This window comes from Cupressus sempervirens, chromosome 5, assembly GCF_028749045.1.
Source record: "Cupressus sempervirens isolate cs-2001-9-10 chromosome 5, ASM2874904v1, whole genome shotgun sequence".
NCBI lineage: Eukaryota > Viridiplantae > Streptophyta > Pinopsida > Cupressales > Cupressaceae > Cupressus > Cupressus sempervirens.
In genome coordinates this window covers 469,642,262-469,669,787 of record NC_143122.1, presented here as the reverse complement: position 1 = coordinate 469,669,787, position 27,526 = coordinate 469,642,262, and the positions used below count along the sequence as shown (strand labels likewise).

The 27,526-nt window shown below is 35.6% G+C and overlaps 1 protein-coding gene across 4 annotated transcripts in view; it reads right to left on the bottom strand.

Moving 5' to 3' along the window:
- Window positions 1–1,348: 1,348 nt before the first annotated feature.
- The window catches only part of LOC149556792 (uncharacterized), a 59,374-nt gene continuing 33,196 nt past the window's right edge, over window positions 1,349–27,526 (bottom strand). The window contains exons 4-6 of one of the 4 annotated variants that reach the window (XM_089831327.1): window positions 3,105–3,295; window positions 2,839–3,007; window positions 1,349–2,099 (exon numbers count right to left, since the gene is read on the bottom strand). The gene's annotated coding sequence lies outside the window, so the exon portion shown is untranslated. Of the gene's footprint in view, window positions 3,296–27,526 lie in introns of all 4 variants that reach the window. The other 3 variants (XM_089831328.1, XM_089831326.1, XM_089831329.1) reach the window with 3 other exon arrangements.

Sequence of the window (27,526 nt, the reverse complement as noted above, 5' to 3'; positions counted from 1 at the left end):
GTTCATAAGGCACAACACTTAGTGAAAGTCTTGCAAATGGGGTTGCAAGCTTTGGGTTTAACCATGGAGGAAACTCTGTAGTTAAGTGCGCTTTGGCTGGAGTAGTACTGGGATGGGTGACCTCCTAAGAAGTCCCAGTGCTTCACCCCTATGAGCATCACTTAAATCCAATGAGTGCTAAGTGTTCCATTTATTCTCATGAGATATGGATTCATGTTGAATCACTAGTCATGAAACATGGGCCAATGAATTTGACTCAAAATCACACAGTTAAATCCTGATAGCAATATCACAATTTGACTTGCTATGGAAATTAGCTCCTACTTATCAACTAATGAGCTTAAGGGGCTTTGTAATGAATGGTTCATAAGGCACAACACTTAGTGAAGGTTTTGCAAATGGGGTTGCAAGCTTTGGGTTTAACCATGTAGGAAACTCTGTAGTTAAGCGCACTCAGGCTAGAGTAACTCTGGGATGGTTGACCTCCCAGGAAGTCTCAGTGCTTCACCCCTGTGAGCATCACCTAGATCCAATGAGTGCTAAGTGTTCCATTTATTCTCATGAGAGATGGATTCATGTTGAATCACTACTCATGAAACATGATGGATCAATGAGTTTGACTCAAAATCACACAATTAAATCTTGATAGCAATATCACAATTTGACTTGCTGTGAAAATTATCTCCTACTTATCAATATATTTTAACAGTTAAATTGTTTTAGATGATTGCTGTCATATTATTGATAAGGAAGGAAGGAGCAGCCTGTAATTGAAATCACAATTGATAATTACGAAGGCCACAGATGAAAACAGTATGGCAAGGTTAAAAAACTGCTACTGCGATAATTAAATTATTAAATTCAAAATATGAATTGATCACAAAGCCATGTCCGTCTGAGTGATCTTTGGAAATTAAGTTAAAATGTGAATTATGTGATTAAATTATCAAATCAAGTTGACTTTTATGTGATTATTTATAACGCATAAGAAATATTATTAGTGACATTTAGGTCATTGAATATTGTCTAATAAAAATGACAAGGCACTGTTTCCAATTATCCTTGGTGTTTATGTCAACCAAATTTGCCATAAATATTAGTTAGTGGGGTTGTCAACAATGTTGTTATGTAATGTGTGTCAATTGTGAATGACTGCACGTGATAGAGGTGTGTCCAGCCATATGTACGTTTTTTTAAGGGAGCTGCAAAAGAGACTTGCAACATTCTGGTGAATTGAGAGTTCCACGGCATTACCAACCTACAAAAATTTTTAAATTGTTGACAACTGCAGCAAGTGTGAATCAACAATGCAACAGGCACTTGTACTAGCAAAATAGTGGCAACACCGTTTATGGACAATGTACAGAATATATTATCATTCTGAATATAAGCTAAAGCACAGCATTACAGCAATATCAAATCCCAGCCTCCGACTTGGCACAGTTAATTAGTTTTAGTTGTTGGCTTCACCTGCAGCCAAAAAATATGCATCTTAGTGTCACACAACAATGCTTACTGGTGATATATCTTCAATACACATTCATTGCGGTAGCCTAATAGAACAATTATGTTCAAATCATACATGTCATCATCCAGTTCTGCATGAATGAGATAGGGCACAGACCAATGTATCTTGAGCTTCCAAGCATTTGTGGTAGCAAAGCTCATAGAGTAGCATCCAACCTTTGGCATTAAAAGGACATTCCTGCAATTTGGCATCATGTGTGTCTTTCAGGAGTTCAATATTAATGCTCCAATAGTGTAGGTGGTGCAGGTACCAGTAGTGATGATCTAGAGGGAATTCATCCAACCATCAGTCACCTAACTAATTTCAGAAAGATGGAATATAGAACTCAAATGGTGCACCTTTCTACCCACTTGAAAAGGGCATAGTACCCATAGCTACTTTGTAAAACATCTGCAAGCACAAAAGTAATCATCCAAAACAAGTTTCATGCCACATGATTACATGTATTTGTAACAGGCTATGGATATGCAGTGCTTACAAACTTACAACCATTCCATTTCCTCGCATAAACATTACAGCAAACCATGGATGTCCAGTGTTAGATCACAAATTTCTCAGCCATTCCATTTCCCTGCACAGAAAAGGCTTGGTTATGCAGTGCTAGACCACAGATTTCTCAGTTCGCCCCTTTATTGTATGAAAGTTAAATGTGTTCTACAATCACATTGAATTTCTAATAGACAGAAACCTTGTGAAGTGCAAAAAAATCATAATGGTTGCAGCATCATTGGTTTTCATCTTCAAGTCATTTGATGACAATCAATAACAACCAAAATGTTTTTATTCCATTCTATAGTCATATAAAGGAACCTGCAAAGTCAATGGCCCAATGCTTGAAATAACTAGTCAGCAAGATTAACTTTAGAGGTGCAAAATTGTAGTATTGCACTTGCCCAACATGCTTGGAGATGCCAGATTCCATTGATCCATATATAGATAGAGTAGACCACCATGACCTTATATCATTATGCAGCAGCCATGTTCTTGGTTGTTGTGTTCTATTAGGCATTCCTTCATGGCCTTCATGTACAATGTTAAGAACTCAATAGAAGGACAAATATGCTGCAAACAAGCATTGGTGCCACAGTGACAAAATGGGTAATCAATGAGTATATGGGAAAAAGCTAACATGTATATCTTCCCCAAGGCACCTAGGAAATCCAGAAGGAACTTGTTCATTGCAAAGAAAGTGAACACTTTGTTGGGTGAAATCATGTTTGGATTTGATTTGGAAATACTACATGTCTGACAACTTGTAATGCGGCAAAAATATCTCAACATATTGATTACAGAAAGTAGATTGTGTCCACCTAGCCCTTCTTCGAGTTGCATTCCAGTAGTCCTTGTGCCAGAGAAATATGGCATATGGTGCCGCTGCATTGACTATCACACACTCAACTAGGTCATGGTGAAATCAGAAACATAGGTACCCCCTCAGCACATCAACGACCTCTTGGATCAGCTCCACAATGTACAATACTTCAAAAAGATTAGCCTCAAGTTAGGATATCAAGTCCCAATTAATCATAAAAACATTTGAAATACAACAATACAAATGGATGGTTATACGGTATACCTTTCAATTTGACCAACATGCCAGCAACATTCATGACCCTAATGAATGAAATCCAGCACCACTCACCAACTCCTTTACTTGGCTTACATTCTCATCTTCAGCAAGCCTTGGGTGGCGCATGTGTAGCACATCTCAAGCATCTCAGATACTCTGAACCAACACAATTTGTAGACCAGCTTCTGCAGGTCTTCCTTTAAAACAACACAAAATCAATATCTAAGCTATGTCATTGAGCACAAAAGCATCAATGTAGATCCAAAGAAAATCAGGTTCATTTTAGACTAGTCAGCCCTACACAAGACCACTGAATTGTACAACTTTCTGAAACTTGCAAATTTTTTTACTAGATTCTCCAGTTGTCACAAATCACTAAGTTATTCAAACAAATCACTCACATTAAGGGAGCTTTCTATTGGACAAATGTACAATAGTGTGTAATTGAGAAGCTCAAGCAGCACCTCTATGCAACAGCTATTTTGGTAATTCTTGGCATTGCATAGCCCATAAAAATTCAAACTAATGCATCTAAATACACACTCAGTGTAAGACACCTCCTCATATGTACTTGTTTAAATAAGAATTTCTTTGTTAAATCATTTAAAGGAGATTAAAATGGATATATGAGCACAACAAGGCAATGGTATGGGAAAATGTTGTTGCTCTTGCTAGAAAACATGTAGAGGACATTATGATAATTATGGCTATCTTACATATAATGTTTTGATGATTGTTGCAATAAGATAACTTGATACTTACCCTCTTATGAATCATTAAAAATACGAAGACAAAGATTATCAACTCACTAGAAGTGTCATTAAGTAGCTTAATTATAAATATTAAAAGTACATTACAATGTGTTAAGGTTGTTAGGGTATTATGTACAAGAGGTTATATTTCTGTATGAGATGAGTTATTTGATTGCTCGAAATTATGGTTTAAATCATAAACATTGAATGTGTTCTCTAAGATACATCCATATAACTAGGTGATAGAAGTTATAGATTTAGATGATTACGATAACGGATATGAGTTGAGGTTTTATGGTTTAGGTGCTCTAATGGAAATTGGTATCATTTGATGTGTTCATGTTTTGATACCCTATGATTTGAGACTTGCTACATTGTTTGACTGTTTAAACATTGATTTGTACCAACGATGCTAGATGGTGTTTTACCTTATGATGATGATGTTTATTTACGGTACCTTGATGATTAGGTTATATGCATTCAAATAGTTCAATATGCTCTACTGATGATGTTTATGATGTTTTAGGTATATGCATGCATTACGATGATTATTTCAGAAGTTTAATTCAAATTGATGAATATGTTATGGTATTTCAATTATGCAATCAAATATGTTTATCAGGTGCAAAAATGGAACAGTTATTACAAAAAGAATGTAGAATATTTAGTCAATTTATTATGCAATTTGATTTATATATACATGTGATTTTATCAAGCTACTAATATTCAATTGAGTGTGCAGGAAAGTTACCATGGAAATTATTAGAGAGATGATAACCAACCAAATGTGCAAATTGTAAAGCCAAGGTTAATTCTAATGAAGAGATTTGAACCTCATTGTTATGTGATTTAATTCATGATCATAATTTGTATGTATGTATTAGGTGTTTCATATGTAATTAGTGACATGTCAAATGTTGTGTGATGTGATTTTATAGTGTCACTTGACACTTGTCATGTGTATGTGTAACAACAAATTTACTAAGGTTGGCAATGTAATCCTAAACCAGACTGACCTATTAGGAACCTAATTAAACCCCTTTGATTTGAGATACTTGTAAATTCTCACCAATTAGGTTATTTGGATTTATTTACTTTTTTAGTCACTTTTAGAGGCCAATAAATGCTCCTAGGAGCCAATTTTAGCAAAATCTAAGTACCTCAGTGTTAGGGGTATGGGTTAGGAACATTTACTGACACTACTAGAAACCCCTAGTGGCCTTGTTGACCCTTTTAATATCCCATTTCCCACATGTTGCGAAAATTGACTGGACTCTTGACCTTTCCCCAAACCCACACTCCTTTCCAATCTTGCATTTATGATAGGGAACAAGTGAAAGCCAAAGGACTAAGGGATCATTTCTTAATTTAATGTCAATGGGTGGGAAGGATTTGGAGGCCTTTTTAGAGGCACTTTGAGGAGTTAGAGGGTGTTCACCCACTCTCTACTTTTAGAGACATTAGGGTTTTGGATTAAAGGAAGCAAAAGGAATTGAGCTCTTCTCAAACATCATTATACCATAACACTAGTGAAGGTTGGTTACTTCCATTGCCATGGAATTCTTGTTCTTGCTTGCAAATAGATTAGTATGTTATTTTATTCTCTTGTATATGTGTTCAATGTATTTTGTGTTGTTGTAATGTAAGGGGATGGGATTTTGCTTTGATTTCATTCTTATTGTGTTCATCTTTTGATTTGAATGAGGGAGTTTTGTTAAGGGTGTAATGGCATTACTCACCTTTGGATAGGGAAGAAGTGGCCAAGTATGGGGGAAGGGGTTGGTTGGACTCCATGGAAGTGTAGAGTGTCTTCTCACGAAGAGGAGAGAAGAAATGCAAGGTGTATGGGCCCTTGCATGCCAATTTTATTGACTTTGCTTTGGGGGAGATAAGGAGGAGTAAGTAAGGAAATTTTATGTGAATTCTAGCCTTGGAAATGGCATGGTTATTATATGTTTTACATTTGGCAATCTCCTACATGGTAGTCCACCTTTACCCCTTTGTTATGGGTTCAAGGTGAATCCCATTGTGCAAACCTTGGATGGGTGTTCTTGTTGCAGTTTATGTTGTTGTAATTGGACTTGATTGTCACCCGTTGGTTATGGTTTCTCCAAGCTTGGTGGGTGGTCTCCTTGAGACCTGGGATGGGAGGTGAGTTCTCCATGGTTGATTCTATGTGTAATTGCAGGTTCGTGGATTCTTGTTGGATAGCTTGGGGGTTCTTGAAGTTCTTACTGGAACCTTGTAAGAGAGGAGTTCATGGTCGTTGTGATCAAGTGTTCCAATTTCATTGAGTCACATAGTTCGTGAAAGGAATTTAGAAGAAAATATCATGTTTTATGATTGAAATGATTTTCATGTTGTTTTCAAGAATGTAGTGGAAATTGACTTATACGAAAAAAGACTCTATCAGATGGGAGATCCTTCAATATAATGTTGCACTCTAGGTTATATCAAATAATGTTGTAATATGATTAGTTGTTAAATCCAATACCCTCTATAGTTTTTTCTCTTGAAAAGAAGATCACATTAATAAGATACTATACTAATGAACTCATCCTTTTAGATTCACTTGATCAAATAGATTAGCAAATTTAAAATGTGATCATTAGAACTGTGTAAAATAATTAATTAGATAGTAAATCACCATAATTAATAACTAAATCAACACACTACTATACCATGACCTTTGATAAAATGGTATTAAAAACAAACCCTGTTAGAAAGCTAAGTGGAAAGTAAGAAAATTATATGCTCCATACATTTTTTGGGAGGAGCAAAATTGCTCTCTAGAAAATGTATGGGAGAGGAAATTAATTCATCCTCTAGATTTTTCAACAGAGTATATGCTCCTAAAGATTCTTTTGTTTAAATTTTAGAATAAATATTAACAAGTGAGACATGAATGCATAATATAGTAATGATCTACCCCTCTTCATGTCCTAAGTTCCCATGTGACCTAATGTACTGACTTGATAGAGCATTCGAATGGGACCTTGTCATACAAGTGGGAGGGAAAAAGTAATGTTACCTTTTAAGTCAATCATTACACTCCCCCTTGCATCTAACTCCACTTGTTGGTTCCCAAAACCACAGATTGGAATCCTACGAGCCTTGCCTGCTCGATGCTGGGATATCCAACTGGTTAAGGCCAACTTGACGGGATTGATCAATGTGATCCAAATCCCCTGTGCTTCTAGCTCTGCAAAATCGAGGCGAGTATACCTAATCCTGGACAACAACCTTAGATCCAAGACACTTATAGCAGATTTATTAGAACGTGAATGTGATGAAAGCTTTCAAAACGGAAAGAATTATAGAAAGCTTTAAGATTGCAAATTACAAATTAAGAATAAAAGTAAATGATTATATGAATGTTTTTTAAATAAAAGTGATTACTACAGATGATTGCAACAAATGAATATATTAATTCTTCAAAGGAAAGAAATGAAACAGTTGCCAGCATATGAATTACGAATCAAGAGTAAAGACCAATGCTTTAATTAAATGGGCAATCAGAGTCAATATCATAAGTTGAGACGTACAACTTTATAAATTTTAATATATATAAACTATAAACAATTTTAATAATTTTGACGCAACGGATGAATTATATAAACGCAATTTAAACTAGTCTAAAATGCACTTTAACTCCTACGAAGACAAATTAGACATAAATATGAAAATAATTAAATATTTCACAATATTTATGTTTATCAAGTTTAAAATGCAATAATGACCCAGTCCACTTATCTGAATATTAAAATATTTATAGAAAATAATAATAAAAACATTTATAAAGTACATAACTTATTAATAATTTAAAACGCCAAAATTTAAAATAAATAATAATGTCAAAAATAGAATCACAATAAAGACATTCCTTATAGATGATCCATCTATTGCGAACATATCTAGATCGCACAAAATCCACCAACTCAAATCCTTGGGCCTAGTTCAGAAATTCATTTCTCTGCCCATTGAAAACTATAATACATCATAGAGCATAGGATAGGTAAAATTTTAAAATATAAGAATGAATATTGTCTCTTGTCTAATTTTACATCTTATATTTATAAGAAGGTAAAAGGTGTCGGTTGCTCTTTTTAAAGATCGCACCTTCTCATGATAACTAACCAAACATGAAACATTAATAAAACTTTTAATTAATGTGATCATCGGTTATGTGATTCCTGCGTTCAATTATCAGCAATCAGTTTTGAATATTTTGTTTTATGCATGGACACCCATATACTCTGATGTTCCACATCATACAAGTGCTACGTTCCTTCCAACGCATATACCCTTCATGCTTGGCCAAGATCGATGCGTGCATGAATTTGCTTCTTATATGGTTTGTTTCCTGGCACGCATCCTCCATCTTATGCTTCAAATCTCCATAACGTTAACTCACGCAAATATGCTTCTAACACGTATATCCATAGTTCCTGCAATGAAACAAAAGAAAATGTTAGAAATGAACCACTAGGCAGCGATTGGTAGGAAATAACATTTTAATGGCTTCTCTCCAACAAAACCCGTCCAAACTGGAACAGGCTCTCAGTATCTCAAAAATCCACAAATCCTTTTGTCCAAACAGCTGTTGTGCCTCCTTCAAACATCTTTGTTGCCGTCTTTCTTATTTGAAGACTTTGAAAATAATAGTTTCTTGTCTTGAAACTCTCTTCTTCCATGTAACCATTTCAAGCGTATGCTGATCTGTACCATTGTCTTACACAACTCTCTCCAATTTGTTTACATTTGTAGACTTGGATGAAAGTTTTTCATCGCTCGACACACTCTCATGTATTGCCAAATACATGTCTTTGACAACTTCTTTCGCCTGTCTTTATCTGTATATATAGTTGCCTTTGTTTTTCCGACATCTTTTGACTTTATCTGTGTCAAATGTCATTCTGCAGGTCTGTGTAGGTTTGCTTATGTCAATTCATCTCAACTTTGACTAATCTCATCCATCAATGTTTTTGTCTCTGCAAGTTCAACATTCTAATAGTTCTGCAATCTGTGGATCTCAAGGCACAAATGAAAAGTATTTCCAAATTGTGATTTTTACACATTTTAACTGTGAGTGTCCTCATAAGTTTCAGATTGAAATCCTAATCTAGATAAAGATAATTCAAGTTCTTTCGATGAATAAGAAGATTCAGCATGTTACATTCTTGTCTACAAACTTGAATTCTTGCCTTTGCCAAGTCGAATTCAGTTGTTTGGAAAAACTTAGTAGCTTGGGGAGAAGAAAACTAATACTTCCTTTTCTGGCACTTCAACAACTTCTGATAGCTCACTCAAACTTTCACAGTGCTCCCTTCCTCATATAATTTGATTCCTTATAATCATCAATATATGGCATGTAAACTCTTGTCATTGTCATAGACATGACATAAATAACAAAAAGTTATGAAAATGTATAAAAATGGAGCCTCTAAAATTAGAGCTCCATCAATGGCTCTCATTGGGGACTATACTCCTTGTGAGCATAGTGAGAATTCCAGCTATCTCTGGAAAAGCAAACCAAGCATCCATGCTTAGTATGATGCAAGGTGAAATTTGGGTGGCCCCAGGGCCCCCACAACTAAACACTGCACCTTTCCTCTACCGAACACCCGATTCTGATCATGCAACACTTTGAACCTTGCTGAATTAGATGCACTGTGCTGTTCCTTACTAAAATCTGATTCATTAACAAATACTAGAAAGAAATCATTACATGACATCTGCATCTCCTTTTCAAGATTAGATTTTGCATATGCCTTATAAATAGGATCTTTTAAAAAGAAATAAATCTGATTATTTAATTCAAGCAAGTGATTTCTTACTTCATTGATTTGATTAGTATACATAAAAGAATAATCCTCAAAAGTAGGATGATGAAAACGTGAAAGAAATTCCTTAAGCATATTATTAACAAATGTTATCATAGAGTCTTCAGGGGTACTTACCTCGGTATGCCGCTCATACTTCTTACCTGTATCACATGCATCACTTTTATGAACAATACTCACTATCTCTGCTTCATGAATGCAATCCTTGATATTTGACTGTTTTGCTATTGAGAAGTCATTAAGTTGTGATCTTTGCTGAATTGAAGGTTCGTAAGTATGTAATCAATCATATTTGCATCAGAATGAGTCACCTTTGTCTGAATTTCCTTTTGCACACAATCTGCCCCACATTCTGAACAATTCTCTTCACAAGAAGATTTTGAATATAACCCACATTCAAACATTATTACTCCAATTTTGTCAAAAATCTGATTAATTGAGATATTTGAAAAAATTTCAGGACTAACTTCCAACACTTCCTCCTTATTATGTACATTCGGTTCCATCTCATCTTTATATTTTAATTGCAAATGTTTATCATAAAATGCGTTTGAAGATGGGTCTTCTTCAAGGGATGCAACTTTTCTTTTACCAAGAATTTGGTCAGCTATGAAATTTGGAAGATATTCAGAATCATGCTCATATGATTGCATTTCTTGTTCATATGATAAACTAGGAGATGTCTCATCTATTAAATATATATTATGAATTTTGTCAACTCCCCAGTAGAGTCGCCAATCTGTTGGTTCCCAAAACTGCAGATTGGAAATCCAAGAGCCTGCCTCTTTTCCAATAGGACTTCTCAATCAATTCTGGCCAACGAACGAGAATACTTCTCGATTCCCCTGCACTTCAAGCTTCGCTACACCCAGGTAGGTAAATCTTCACCTCAAACATTAACTGTCTGGTTCAAGGCTTTTCTATAGCGAAGTTAAACTTCTTGAGTTCTTTGGCTAGCAAAGTCCTCAAACTCGATCAAAATGAAATTGGATATTGGATAATGGTTGAATGTTTTGAATAATTGAATAATAAATTTGATGCTTGTAGAAGGAATATATAGATTTTCTGACTTCAATAATAAAAAGACTAGTGCCTCTGCTCATTCAGGCAATAGAGTCAACTTCAAAATCATTAGGTATGTGATAGTGCTGATATTTATGATTGCATAAAAGATCTTCTACAAACAATGAATTCAAGAAAGCAACCTTGGGAATATCTTTATGAGAACTTTCATTTGAAATCTTCTCACATTCATATGCTACCTTGTATATACTTTCTTCCTCTCCCTGAATTTTGCATTTTCCTCAAGCTCCAGAAGGGTATAAGAGTTATATTTTTCATTCTTTTCTGTTAATCCATCATATACGGGATATGAAAATTTTTTAAAGTTGTACCCAAGTAAATCTCTTCGTGTACTTAGACCACAATACACATCTTCAACAAATATGCCATCCTCTTGAGAAGTGCATGATCCTTCTGGTTCATTGGTTTCCTCCTCATGAGAGCAACATGCTTTTGTAGAAATCAGATTTTCCTATTCATTAAATGTTTCACAGGACACATCAATTTGTTTCTCCTTGATCTGATTTTCTTTATACACTAGAAGAAAAATTTGACCACCCCTTTCAACATACTTTTGATATTCCATATCTAACAAGATCGAAATCTCATCCACACTGAGAGAATCCTCATCATTTCCATGTTCTTCATAGTCTAATTCCTTACCGGTCTCATCATGATTGGATTCTTCTTCAATTTCTTCTACATTTGAATCTAAAACATCATTATGTTCTTCCTTTTCTTTGGCATCCTTTGCTTCATCTTTAATAGCTTGATCCCATATTTGAAGAAGAAGCTTCACATCAGGATCCTTCGGCGAGATTCTCAACCTAACAACTTTGTTTATAAATTCCATGTAAGGAGGTTTGAAGTTCAATGGAATCTCATGGCAAGCGTTCATCATCCTTAAAAACAAATGTGCTGAAGTCTCACCTTCATATCTTTTTATATTGAGGAAAGCATCAAGTAGAGACATATCAAGATCCTCTTCCATGTTGCAGCTTTGGTTTTCATCTTGTTCATAATACATCTCTTCTTCATGGCTTGCATCATCAAATTCAAATAGGAACCATCCTTCAAATTCTTTCCAAGACAAAATAAATTGTGTGGGTAATGATTCATATGCATATCTTGCATTATCCTTCAAAGTCCTGGCAAACAATTTCATTACTTGATCTTCCGCACAAATTTCACTATCTTCTATAAATGAGTAAAATGCACCCAAATGTCGAATTGCCTATTCATACCATTCTCCATGGAACTTTGGTACTAGTTGCGAAAGATTTGGAGATAACTTGTAAGGTTCATAATCAAACTTGCTGAAATCCAATGGCCTAATGCCATCTGGAACAAAAGGCTTTCTTTCAAATGATCGATACATTTGAAAATCCATCTACAATTTCCTTCTAAGTCTTCTCCCTTAGCAGAGTCACTGATAGTCCAGGTACTCCTCCTATTAAAGTACCAATCAAAATACAATAGAGTCGCCACCTCCAAATGGAGGAAATGAATAATCTTCAGGAATCTAAGTTCTTCCTTCCAACAAAGTATACCTCACCAAAGATCGAATCTACAGAAAAAGCTTAAAGAAAAACATACAATGCTTCTACAAGATCAAATCTTTATAATTAAAGCAATTTAAGATTTATAAAATAAATATGAGAAATCAAATCTTCAAGGAAATTAAAATGTACTCTAAAAAACTAATTAGAATTTGAAATATCTCAAAATGTTTTAACAAATTAAATAGAATCTAACTCTTACTAGTCTACAATCATAAACTCTTAGGGTTTATTCTACAACTTTCCCTAGTAGAGTCGCCAATCTGTTGGTTCCCAAAACCGCAGGTTGGAATCCTACGAGCCTTACCTGCTTGACGCTGGGATATCCAACCGGTTAAGGCCAACTTGACGAGATCAATCAATGTGATCCAAATCCCCTGGGCTTCTGGCTCTGCAACACTAAGGCGGGTGTTGGTTCCCAAAACTGCAAATTGGAATCCTACGAGCCTTGCCTGCTCGACGCTGGGATATCCAATCGGTTAAGGCCAACTTGACGAAATCAATCGACGTGATCTAAATCTCCTGCGCTTCCAGCTCTGCAAAACCGAGGTGGGTGTACCTAATTTTGGACAACAACCTTATATCCAAGATGCATATAGCAGATTGGTTAGAAAGCGAATACAACAAAAGCTTTCAAAATGGCAAGAATTATTGAAAACTTCAAACTTTGCGATTTGTGAATAAATGATTGTATAAATGTGATAATGTTTTAAATAAGGAATAATTATAGATTAATGCAACAGATGAATATATTATTTCTTCAATGGAAAGAAATGAAACAGTTGCCAACATGTGGATTATGAATCAGGAGTAAAAGACCAGTGCTTAATCAAATGGGCAATCAGAGTCAATATTATAAGTTGAAACATACAACTTTATAAAGTTTAATATATTTTAACTATAAACAATTTTAATAATTCACACACGACAAATCAATTATATAAACACAATTTAAACTAGTCTAAAATGCACTTTAACTCCTGCAGAGACAAATTAGACATAAATACGAAAATAATTAAATATTTTACAATATTTATGTTTATCTAATTTAAAATGCAATAACGACCCAGTCTACTTATCTGAATATTAAAATATTTATAGAAATTAATAAAAAACATCTATCAAGGACACAAAATAATAATAATTTAAAACTACAAAATTTAAAATAAATAACTTTGACGGAAATAAAATCACAAATAAAGACACTCCTTACAGATGATCTATTTACTGCATTTCAATTCCAAAATCGCATATAGATTTGCTCCGTAATTCAATCCACGGGCTTTGTTCAAAACTTCATTTCTCCGCCAATAAAAGATTATAATACATTATTGAGCATAGGATAGGTAAAAAAAAATTAAAATGACTATTGTCTCTCTCAATTGATTTTACATGTCATTTTATAAGTTTTGAAAGGTGTTCATAAAACATCACACCTGTTCATGAGAAATAACCACCAATATAAAATTTTAATATAATCCCGGTGGTTTAATAATTTTAGGCCTTGTACCTTATTGGGCTCTTAAGAAGATTAATCAATTGTTTCCTATAGTTTAATTGTCTGAATTATAAAACTCCCGATGCACAAATTTGTGGTGAGATTCAGGCCAAGACTATAGTGGGAGGAAATAATTTCTTCTTTCTACGGCGAAGTATTTCATCGGCATAGTGAAACCCGTAAAGACTTGGATGCTCAGCCCCTTCCTTCCGCGCAGGTTCCACATCTGTTCGAACTTTATACTTTGATTGCCACTATTTTTATCCTTTCCGTAATCAACAATCCATGGTAACTCCTCTTTTGATCTATTCGCAAACGGTGAGAATCACACAAGTGGGCTTCAATACTAGCGAGGGCTCCTCCTTCCAACATGTAATTCCAGACACTTTAAAACATAAGCTGGGAGTTCCAATGCTGCAAACCCTCAGTCAGGCCTGTACTGTCCTTGAACTCCAGCCAAGAAAATAAAATTTCTACAGTGGAATGCATAGAAACTTGGATGCTTGGATCTATCCGTTAATCACTGTGCTCTTATCGCATATCCTTGTGTATATAACTAGTCTCCCGTTTTCCTCTTTAGAACCTGCAGCAACATTAAAAATGCATCAGACATTAATAATCACATAAGATTTAAATCGATGGTGGATGGATAATAATCGAGGAGTCCTTCTAGTTTCCTCTAGTCCAAAAGAAAACTGTCCCTCAATCCACAGAATGTCCATTTATCTTTACTTGGTAGAAAAGGTTGTGTGAGATTTGTTCAATCGAATATCTCCTTTCACAAATACCATACAAGGCTTTTAACATCTTGGAAGACATATCATGTCTGTTCAAGATTTCTTTGGATTCATCACTGAAAATGAAACGCTAATAATCTTCAACTCAAAGTCCATGTCATACATGAACAAAACTGTGGAAACCAAAATTTATGTGATGACTATTTTGAATAGCAAGGTTTCTTCAAGCAGTCAACCATTTTTTGATATCTATGCGGACTGCTATAATGATTTGCTAACCATTTCTTTGTATCATCATTAACCATGTTTGGAAGTTCTGTCTCATATAATCACTGTATGCAGATTTCAGAAAAATGATTTATCTGAATCAAAGAAAAAATAAAAATATATTTATATTTCCTGGCCTTAGTTTGAAGAGGCACATTTTTGGTTGTATGCCTCTCTGCGATCAAAACAACTCCAGGCACGTGTACTGTTCCATCACATGCTTTCTGCAGTCCTTAGGAGCCTCAAATACCTGCCGAACTTGCAACACAGTTCAAGATCATTACTCTTTAGATCACATGAACATAGTTTCTCTTTAGATTTGTATCAACGATCCCTCTTTCTCTCACTGCTCTCCAGACGGAGAGTTGTGCAAATGAGTAGCCCCTTTTAATCTGTATTATATCCAACACAGTGTGACATAATTTATTGACTGCCTTAAAATTGAGATTCAATGCATGACCAAGTACAGAATGTTCATCTTATGCTTTTGATCACCCAGTCTAATACAATCTAGTCTGAAATTTAGTACTTCCTTAGGAATGTAAGGATGCCCTTTCTTTTTGCAACATGAATAGGTGTCATTCCCTTCGTATAACAGGCATAAGAATCCACTTTCAGCGACTCCTGTATCATTTCTAAATGTCCATCTTTGCTAGATATTGCTAAGTGTATTGGATTTGCTCCAAGTGCATGATATCTTCTGAAGGTAGACACTTTTTACAAGACTTGCATTCTGATTTTGGCATATTGTAAAATATCATCAATTTTATGATTAAAGATTTGAGATTGCTAAAAATGGAAGCCAAAAATTAAGGCTCCGTCAGTGGGTATACCTGATCCTAGACAACAACCTTAGATCCAAGATGCTTATAGCAGATTTATTAGAATGTGAATGCGATGAAAACTTTCAAAACGGCAAGAATTATAGAAGATTTAAGATTGCAAATTACAAATTAAGAATAAAAGTAAATAATTATATGAATGTTTTTTAAATAAAAGTGATTATTAGAGATGATTGCAACAAATGAATATATTAGTCCTTCAAAGGAAAGAAATGAAACAGTTGCCAACATATGGATTATGACTCAAGAGTAAAGACCAGTGCTTTAATTAAATGGGCAATCAGAGTCAATATCATAAGTTGAGACGTACAACTTTATTAATTTTAATATATTTAAACTATAAACAATTTTAATAATTTTGACACGACGGATGAATTATATAAACGCAATTTAAACTCGTCTAAAATGCACTTTAGCTCCTGTGGAGACAAATTAGACATCAATATGAAAATAATTAAATATTTCACAATATTTATGTTTATCAAGTCTAAAATGCAATAATGACCCAGTCCACTTATCCAAATATTAAAATATTTATAGAAAATAATTTTTAAAAACATTTATAAAAGACACAACTTATTAATAATTTAAAACTTCAAAATTTAAAATAAATAATAATGTCGGAAATAAAATCACAATAAAGACACTCCTTACAGATGATCCATCTATTGCGAACATATCCGGATCGCACAAAATCCACCCACTAACTCAAATCCATGAGCTTAGTTCAAAAATTCATTTCTCCGCCCATTGAAAAATATAATACATCATAAGAGCATAGGATAGGTAAAATTTTAAAATATAAGAATGAATATTGTCTCTTGTCTAATTTTACATCTTATATTTATAAAAGGTAAAAGGTGTCAGTTGCTCTTTTTAAAGATCACACCTTTTCATGACAACTAACCAAACATGAAACATTAATATAACTTTTAATTAATGTGATCATCGGTTATGTGACTTCTGCATTCAAATACTGGCAATCAGTTTTGAATATTTTGCTTTATGCGTGGACACCCATATAACCTGACGTTCCACATCACACAAGTGTTGCGTTCCTTCCAATGCATATACCCTTCATGCTTGGCCAAGATCGATGCGCACGAGAATTTTCTTCTTATATGGTTTGTTTCCTCGCACGCATCCTCCATCTTATGCTTCAAATCTCCATAACATTAACTCACGCAAATATGCCTCTAACATGTATATCCATAGTTCCTGCAATGAAACAAAAGAAAATGTTAGAAATGAACCGCTGAACAGCGATTGGTAGGAAATAACGTTTTAATGGCTTCTCTCTAGCAAAACCCGTCCAAACTGGATAAGGCTCTCAGTATCTCAGAAATCCACAAATCCTTCTATCCAAACAGCCATTGTGCCTCCTTCAAACATCTCTGTTGCTATCTTTCTTATTTGAAGACTCTGAAAATAATAGTTTGTTGTATTGGAACTCTCTTCTTCCATGTAACCATTTCAAGCGTATGCTGATCTGTACCATTGTCTTACACAACTCTCTCCAATTTGTTTACATTTGTAGACTTGGATGAAAGTTTTTCATCACTAGACACACTCCCATGTAGTGCCAAATACATGTCTTTGACAACTTCTTTCCCCTGTCTTTATCTGTATATATAGTTGCCTTTGTTCTTCCGACATCTTTTGACTTTATCTATGTCAAATGCCATTCTGCAGGTCTGTGTAGGTTTGCTTATGTCAATTCATCTCAACTTTGACTAATCTCATCCATCAATGTTTTTGTCTCTGCACGTTCAACATTCTAATAGTTCTGTAATCTCTGGATCTCAAGGCACAAAAGAAAAGTATTTCCAAATTGTGATTTTTACACATCTTAACCGTGAGTGTCCTCATAAGTTTCAGATTGAAATCCTAATCCAGATAAAGATAATTCTAGTTCTTTCAATGAATAAGAAAATTCAGCATGTTACATTCCTATCTACAAACTTGAATTCCTGCCTCTGCCCATTCGAATTTAGTTGTTTGGAAAAACTTAGTAGCTTGGAGAGAACAAAGCTAATACTTTCTTTTTTGGCACTTCAACAGCTTCTGATAGCTCACTCAAACCTTCACATTGCTCCCTTCCTCATATAATTTGATTCCTTATAATCATCAGTATATGGCATGTAAACTCTTGTCATTGTCATAGACACGACATAAATAAAGAAAAGATATGAAAATGTATAAAAATGGTGCTTCTAAAATTAGAGCTCCATCGCCACCTACCCCCCTTTTCACTTGCTTCTCTCCCTCCTAACGTACTCCCTTCATCCCCATGCGTTGAAAACCCTTGCCACCCTTGCCAAGCATCCACATCTCCATTAAATTCCTGAATTTTGATTGGGCAAGTTGGGAGAATTATATTACGAAGTAATTGGTAAAATACTTGCTTGTTATTAACAGAGACCGAAAGGTCAATATATACAAAAGAATAAAACGATGTTTCCTTAAGAAACGATCGTAAAGAATAGAAACATTCTATTCTAACAGAGAAAGCTAAAAAAAGATAAAGCTAACTAGATATTTACAATAGATTACCATTATCTAGTAATAGACAATTATCTATTATTGTAATACCCTCCCTTAATGGTTGATCTATCTAGAACACCAAGTTGTTCTCTGAATTTGACAAACTTATTAGGACCAAGAGGCTTGGTGAGGATGTCTGCAGTCTGATCTGTGATAGGAACATACTGCAAATCTAATGTCCCATCTTCAACCAGCTATCGTATGTAATGACAATGAACATCCACATGCTTGGTTCGTTCATGGAAGACTGGATTTCATGCTAACTTGATAACGCCTTCGTTATCAAAAAACAAAGTAGTCAGACATCTACATATCCCCAAACATCTGATGAAGCCAAACAGCTTCACATCCTACCTTAACAATCCCTTTGTATAGGAGAAAAACTACCTGTTGCTTCTTATTGGTCCATGTGACTGCACCGGATCCCAAATTGAACACATATCCAGAAGTTGACTTTTTATCATCAACAGAGCCTGCCCAATCTGAATCTGTGAACTCACTGAGTTTAGGATTAGAACTTTAAGAGTACAAAAGTCCATAATTTGAAGTGCCCTTCACATAACGAAGCACATGCTTTGCTGACATCCAATGATCAGCCTTAGGAGTTGTCATAAAGCGTGATATATAGCTTACTACGAAGCTGATATCAAGCCTAGTAGTAGAGAGGTAGATGAGGTTGTCTACTAGTTGGTTGTATGTAGTATCATCAACGGAAAAAGAATTAGACTTTGCGGATAACTTGAGACCTTTCTCCATAGGTGTAGATGCAAGTTTGCAATCTTGCATAGGGAATCGTCTAACAGGGCCCTGGCATATTTAGACTGAGAAATGAATATACCAGAAGACTATTGCCAAACTTCAACACCTAGGCAATAATGCATGAGCCCAAGGTTAATCATATCAAAAGACTGGCATAAATTTTGTTTGATTCCCTGAATCAAAGATGTCGAACTATCAATGATGATCAAATCATCCACATAAATAACCAAAAGGATGATGTCGCTATTAGTAGTCTTGATGTAAAAATTTGAGTTTGAAGAACTCCTCTTGAAGCCTTGATCACTGAGGTACTTATCAATTTTTATGTACCATGCCCGAGGGGCATGCTTCAAGCCATAGAGAGCTTTTACCAATTTGAGAACCTAATGGTCTTTACTAACAACCTTGAAAGCAGGAAGCTGCGTCATGTAGACCTCTTCATGGAGATCACCATTCAAGAAAGCAATCTTGACGTTCATCTGATGGACCTTCGATCCAAACTATGTTGTCATGGCTAGGACTAATCTGATGGTGCTCACCTTTGCAGTAGGAGCAAAGGTCTCCTCATAATCAATGCCCTGATGTTGAGAAAAGCCCTTCGCCACTAAACGAGCTTTGTACTTATCCAAAGTACCATCCGATTTCTATTTGATTTTGTAAACCCATTTGCAGCCAATGGGTTTCTTCCCTGGTGGAAGATCAGAAAGGACCCAGGTGTTGTTTCTCAATAGGTTCTAGTGTTCAGATGTCATGGCCTTTTCCCACTCTGGAATCCCTTTAGCTTCGGAATATGTTTGAGGTTCAAACACACTATGAATGTTGGCCATGAGAAATAAATTAACGGACTCTATAGTTTTGCTCTTTTTCCAAGCAGTTCTCCCATCAATGAGCTCATCATCACAAAGATTAGCAAGTGTCTTAGCCCAAGACTTATGTCGGAGAGGAGAACGACCAACATTAGTATTAGGAGATGCTTGGTGATCAAGTTCCTTATCAAAAGAATCGAGATCAAACTCAGCTAAAGCATCTACAAAATCGAGGTGATCCTACAAGAGAAGCCGGAGGTGTCTATATAGGGATCACTAATATAACTAGAGTTGTAGGAGCTACTGGAGCCATCCCATCAAGTGGACCTAATGGAAGTCGAACTCCCAAATCATGAGCCTTCATAGATTGGTCTGTTCGATCAGGAACAGGAGAAACGGGTAGGAAAGGTCCTCATTGCTCATCAAAGACTGCATCACGACTATAGATGAGACGAGATGTCTCAACATCGATCAAGCAGTAGGCTTTGTGAAGACTATTATTTCCAGCAAGCATGAGTTTCGGACTCTTGGCATCCAACTTGGTGCATGACGCATCAGGGATCCAAACAAAAGCAAGGGAGCCAAAAGCCTTTAGGTGCCTGATTCTGGGTTTGCGACCTGGCAGGCCTCTTCCAAAGTTTTACCTTTGACTGCCACTGTGGGTGACCAATTCAACAGATAAACTGCAGTGCTAACTGCTTCTGCCCAAAACTTCTTCGGAACATGTCTGTGTTCGAGCATGGATCGAGCCATCTCAATGATTGTCTGGTTTCGATGTTCAACTACACTATTTTGTTGTGGCATGTGGGGTGTGGAAAACTAGCGTTTGATGCCATGTGTATCCAAAAAGCTAGAGAAAACATTAAAACAAAATAATTGATTTCCCAGAGTATTTTTCAACTTAAGGTTTAAACTTCTAAAATACAAGAAATGCACCTTATTTATTTTTAAGAAAATACACCCACATTTTTCTACTAAAATCATCAACAAACAATAGAAAATACCTGGACCCAAGAACAGGAGTGGCCATAGGGCCGCAAATATCAACATAAACAAGCTAAAGTACCCGAGAAGCTCACCATGAATCGCCACTGGTGAAAGGCGTGCAATGTTGCTTCCCAGTCTCACATGCATCACAAACTCCAAGCTGTTGAGTCTGAATCTCTGGCAATCCAAGAACAAGCTCATCCCTAGCAAGTTGTGAGAGATAATGCACATTTAAGTGCCCATATCGTTGATGCCAAAGTGTGCTAACAGAAGACTATCGAGAAACCATAGCTAAGTCCCAAGAATCACCAGACTCAGTAAGTCTGAAAAGACCATGATCCTCAAGACCCACTACAACAGTAGACTAAGTTGCCCGATCAATGATGGTGCACTAATGTGAACTGAAGGTGACATCCAAGTGTGGAGAATGTCGCAACAACTAACTGACTGAGAGTAGATCTAGTTTCATCCCCAGAAAGTAGTACACATCAAAGAATATGAGATTCCTCCTAGGAAACTGAATTTGAATGTTGCCTTTACTAACAACCGTGTACTCTTCTCCACCACCAAAAATAACAGTCTAAATAAGGTTGGTAGTTAGTAAACCAGTCTCTACGGTGAGTGAAATGACGAGAGGCACCTGAATCAATGTACTAGGCAAACGACTTCACATGATCTGCAAGTCCTTTAGCCAAAAAGGCATAAAAGGCAAATTTCGCCTACTCAGTGTGCTCATTATTGTTTGCTTTGGGCTACGAACCTAATTGCTTAGATTGGGCAGCTAAGCAATTCCAACATTCAATCTTCATGTGGCCAAACTTGTGGCAGTAGTTGCATTGAATGTTCTTTCGAGAACCCTCTGATGCTGGAGCAGAAGACTTCTACTAAGATGGTTGTTGAAACTTGCCTTTATCCTTCTAAAAGGATTTCGCAGCAAAGGCTTGCTCTGTGGAGGTGGAGCTAGAGCTGCTACCGAACTGTTGTTTCCACCGATCTTGCTGAAGCGAAAGTGTGCAAAGATTAGTGAACTTCAAATCAACACCAGAAGACGTGATGTTGAGAGTCTTGATAAAATGCTCATACGACTTTGGTAAACTCTGAAGAGTAATAACCACAATATCCTCTTCCTCCATCTTCCGACCGATGGCAAGTAACTAATCATGGATTTCCTAAATCTGATTCAGGTCTGCCTGGAGCGAGGTGCGCTCATCCATGACAATAGAAAACATAGTGTTATTCAGAAGAAAGCTCTGCTTTTGTCAAAAGTCTCATAAAGACCTTTGAGATGTGTCCAGATCTCAGCAGCTGTCTTACCGGATGGAATCTGAGAGAGTTGATCATCAGCCACGGATAACTTGAGAAGCATCACTACCTCCCAATTATTTAGATCCCATGTACCCTGATCAAGACAAGGAGCACTTGAATGCTTCTTAACACCTAGTACAAGTTGATCGGTATTCCGATATTCAAAAACCACGATGATCCGTTGCTTCCAAGTGCCATATTTTTTACCATTGAATTTGGAGTTGTGCTCGAGCATAATGTTTGTCAGAAATGCCATGGCACGTTTTTCAATGAAAATACGTGAAAAATTGTGAAGGCATGTTCTTCGAGACAAAAAAAAGCCCTAGAAAATTTGGAGAATGACCCAGAAGAGAGCTCAAAAACCCCAAAAGGCATATGTTGTCATTTTTTGGATCCGATGACTCAAAATTTGAGGCACAAAAAATGAGACACCCAGAAAAATCGAACGACAACCCAATTGAGCTCTCTAAAAACTCACCATGAATCTAATATCAAAAAAAAATTGAGCTCAGAAATTAGGGTTTCGAAGAAAACCCTAGCTGGCGACCATTAATGGTCGAAAATGCAGAAAAATGGTGTTTTGCAAGTAGAAAGGTGGTCGATTTTATTTAGAACAACGGCATTTTGGCAAAGACAGCAGAGAGGATGAAGATTTGATACAAAAACATGCAAATTTTCACCCTAAAATCACGAGCTTGTTGGTTGCGGGGCTGCTAGAAACGATCTCAAAAAAAAATGTTTTAGATAATGATCTAAACCAAAACCATGGATTCTACATCTTTGGTAGGAAATAGAAGCCCCTACAACTACGTGAGCCTCCAAATCGCGTGGGTGCAAGCTGAAGACGCGAAAATAAAGACTTTTGTTTGCGTCCACAACAAAAGACGCCCAATCCCGAGCTGTTCAAACACGAAAATGGAGCCTGTAAAAAACGATAGTCAAAATGTCTAAAAAACACAAGCAAGAAAAACGACCAGAGTCGTATCTAATGGAAATTGTGATTTTTCACAAAGGATTCAAACACTAGCTCGAGATTGTGATATGATTCAAATTTCTCAAGGCAGAGAACCCTAGGTGGGTTTTAGAGAAATTGACTAAAATAATTTCAAAAAATTTAAACAAATAATTTCAAAAAAGAAATTATAAATTTTGTCGAAAAAATTTTAAGTATTGGCTCTAATACCATATTACAAAGTAATTGGTAAAATACTTGCTTGTTATTAACAAAGACCAAAAGGTCAATATATACAAAAGAATAAAACAATGTTTCCTTAGGAAATGATCGTAAAGAATAGAAACATTCTATTCTAACAAAGAAAGCTAAAAAAGCTAAAGCTAACTAGATATTTACAATAGATTACCATTAACTAATAATAGACAATTATCTATTATTGTAATAAATTAGAAGTACCACTTTATGCCTCTTTTGACTTTTCCTTTTTTAAGCTCCTTCCTTGTGAACTTCTCCAAGAAAAGGGCATGTCAATCCTTAGGACGTACGCATGCCTAGTTAGAAAAATGCACCCTTGCTTAGTAAAACGCATCCCATGCTTGGGAAGCGCGTATGGGATCTTAGGTCAGACCACTTGTCAAATGGGCAAGTGGGTAGGTTTACGATAGGGTTGTAGTTGTTTTTGGAATGTTTAGTTTTCATTGTGGATGCTAAGTTAGGATTAGGTAAATATAGATTATGATTTAACATTTAGTTATGTAAATATTATGTTAGTAAATTGATTGTTATTTTAGGTTGGTTTATGAAGGGTAATAAGTAAAATTTGGTATTTGTGAGTTAGATTAGGAAAAAGGTGTTTTTAGACTTAGGATAGTTAGTAATTAGTCAATAATATTTCAATGAATTTAGTATTATATTTTTTGTGTCTATAATGACATGGATTTATATTAATAAATGTGTTTGGAAAATGAAATTTATGTATTATTGTGATGTTATATTTAATAAAGTCTCTTCATGGGTTATTGACTTCAGTGCCTTTCAGGGTAATGTTCGAATTAAATAGTATTGGGAATGTAACTGAAGGTGTGGTTTCCAAATTGTATAACATTGAATTATTAATTGATGACTTGATAATTCAAAAGTTTTTATATAAGACATCTACCAATAATAATAATTAATTATATACGGCTTAAGCTAGTAACCTTATTATTAGAGGTTGTTAAAGTTTGAAGTGTTATAGGTTAGATTGTCAGGATGACTTGATAGTTGTATAGGATTATGTTAGATGATCGATTGTATGTCGTAATTATATAGGGCTTGAGCTAGTAACCTTATCATTAGAGGTTGTTAAAGTTTGAAGTGTTATAGGTTAGATTGTTTGGATGACTTGATAGTTGTATAGGATTATGTTAGATGATAGATTGTATGTCATAATTAGATTTGTGTTAAATATTTAATATTTTGTTAGTTCTAATTGGCTATGTTATAATCGGGATTAAGTGTTAAAGTATTGTTAGGTCAACCAGCAAGTGCAGATTTGTACACTTGGGGGATTGAACAAGTATAATGAACTAAGTGTTAAGGTATCAAATCAACATAATGTAACTTATGTTATTCATCAAACATCTTCCGAACATGATGTCACACCTTTTTAAACATGAAAATAAGGTTTAATCAATCGACTTAATCAACCCAAACTAAGTGTTCTTGTAGCACTAGAACTTAGGGTTTCGAATCCGTGCAAGGTGTTGGAATACCGACTCTACATCCTCTTGTAATGTTATATAAATTTAATTGCTACCTAAACCTTGTAACTCAAAAATTAGCTTTATCATTTTGACATCTTTCTACAACATATCCTCTTTAGTATGTGTCAAGCTTAGTTGTTTTTACCTTTTTTCATAAAAAAATTGTTGGTGTGTTTTTGCCCTAATTTTGGGCATGACACTTAGCTTGGGTGCTCAATCAACTACCATTTAGAAACATTCACTAATACAATTTAATGTTGCCCAACCTGTGGAAAATAATTATGTCATTGTACAAGTTGTGTAATCATGCCACTGCATTCTAGGTGAGGAGACAAACATTTATTTTGATCTTAATACACTTCAATTTTTGCACATGGAACAAGCTAGAGAACATGCTCAACAGTGAAGTGGATGACATACTTGCAGCAATTTTATTTGGTGATCAATTGCAAGAGGAAAGGCACCAAGGCAGCAAATTGCCTCAACCAACTATTTGTTCATCCACTCATGACAATGCTAAGACTGACATGGTTACAACTTTGCCAACTACGAGAACTCTACAAACACCATGTTTGCACGAGGTAGGCACGATGACAAGTTTCAACAAATAGACTTCTCTTTAAGCTTGGACACCTCTGTGTTCAAGAAGGTGCGCCTCACCAAAGACTCGTATAGGATCCACGCTATGCTAAAATAATAGGACATAGCATCATGACAAAGACTCTAGCAGCTGTTCAACACTTCTATTGGCTTCATATACATATAGAATCGAGTGACAAATCAAGTCTTGAATTCCTTATTGCATCTACACGCCCATGAATCCTCAGACTTCACACACCTTAATCAGCACCACAAAGGCCTCAAGAATTTATCAAAATGGATTTCACACTGAGTTGCTAAATATGGTATGGGTACATAGATATACTATGCCAACATGACAAAAACTATTGGAGTTTGTTATGTGCACACAAAGGCATAAATATGAACACATTTGCAAACTCTAAATTTGAATTTATTTTTTTTCAATTTTTTTAATTATAGTTTGCAAACTCTATTCTCCAAGTTGCCATGTTCTATCTTTTTTGTTGGGAGGGTTTTTACAAACTTAACATGGGAAAGACGTGAACAAAAAATGCTAGTGAGATAAAACACTGGTCAAAATATGTTTTTCACAGTTTGCTGCCATTAATCCATGCATTTTCACATTTGAGATGATAATTTTTTATCCAATACATTTTGTAACTGAATTCTACAAAAAAATGTATTTTAAGAGCTGTTAACTTTAGTACTTTCTGTAATATCCCTTTCCGGATATTTTCCCAAAACCCGTGATATAAACTTACAAGTTTAAATCCGAATAGTAAACCAGTATGTGATACAAATTTCAGAACTTTAATCAATTTGTTACCAGCAGATTTGCATACGAGAGAACTCAAAAAAGATTGTTTATTCCTCCAATATTCAGAAGTACAATATAAACCAGTAATTAATCACCAATAGTTGCCTAGTAACGTTACTGTATTATACATCAGCAATACAATAACATGCAACAATTCAGAATATCCAATCTTACAAACAGAAACAACAGTCAAATTGGCAATACAGATAAAACCTTAAAGAAGGCTAGGTTTGCGTCCAACCTCCAAAGTTTCTTCAAGGGTTTGCGTCCTCAAAGAAATAACCAGCAACCGTTTCTAGCTCCCAGATTAATATTTGTTTGAATATTATAATCTTCATATATCCCTTCAAGTGGAGCTTCTTGTACTTTTATTACTTTTCCCAATGTGATGCATGCTCCTTCAAGCAATGTGGGATAAAGCACCTTTTTTGTCCTTTAGTCACTTAAGTGAACATAACTTTTTTTAAATAAGGTCACAAGTTAAATGACTTTAATAGCGACTTAGTTAGGAAACCATATAATCGTCAGGCATTTAAATAATTGACCAAACAAACTCAGATAAGCTCGTGCAATAGCTCGTTGGAAAGCTCTCGGCAAGACACTTCCAACCCAACACTGAAGTACCAAAAATATTGAGCTCCGATTACTAACTAAAAATAGTAAGCATCTAGTCAACCTACCAAAACTACTCTGATGGGTCTAGAACTAGAAATGTCTAGGCCACATCTTGAACTGAACTCCGTAAAGAACTTTTTCGCCCCGGAAACCTAGGCGAAGTGAGCTGGCCACAAAGAATTATAATGTCCCAGAAAAACGGGACATTACAAAGCCTCCCCTCTCAAAGATTGTTTGCCCTCAAGCAATCCGCTCATACCTGTAGAAACCAAATACCAAGATCCCATACTCACCTCAAGAATGCGGTTTTACTCCGCAGTCGATGTACCTCGGCATGCACCTCCCCAAACTGAGAATGGTGAAATAGTACAATAGGAATCAATGTGTCAAATAACTAAATGCCAAGATCCCAAGTCTCACCATAAAGGGACACCAACTGCCATGTGCTACTGCCCTGTGTGCTAATACCGTCAACCAGGATGAAAACCTCACTCCATGAGTGACCCTGTGAGTCTCTACTGTCAAGTGAAGATGGGAGCTCAACCATATACCAATATCCACCCCAAAATGATAGCAACCAAACTCTCCAACAGGCTCCCCGATAGAAAACAATACATAGGGATGCTCCCCCTAGATCCCAAGTGAGAACTCGTGCGCTGTCTGAAATACCACCGACCAATTCCTATAACATTTGCACCAATGGCAATGACAAATCCGGCCAATCTAACTCAATCACTATATCACCCAGGTGAA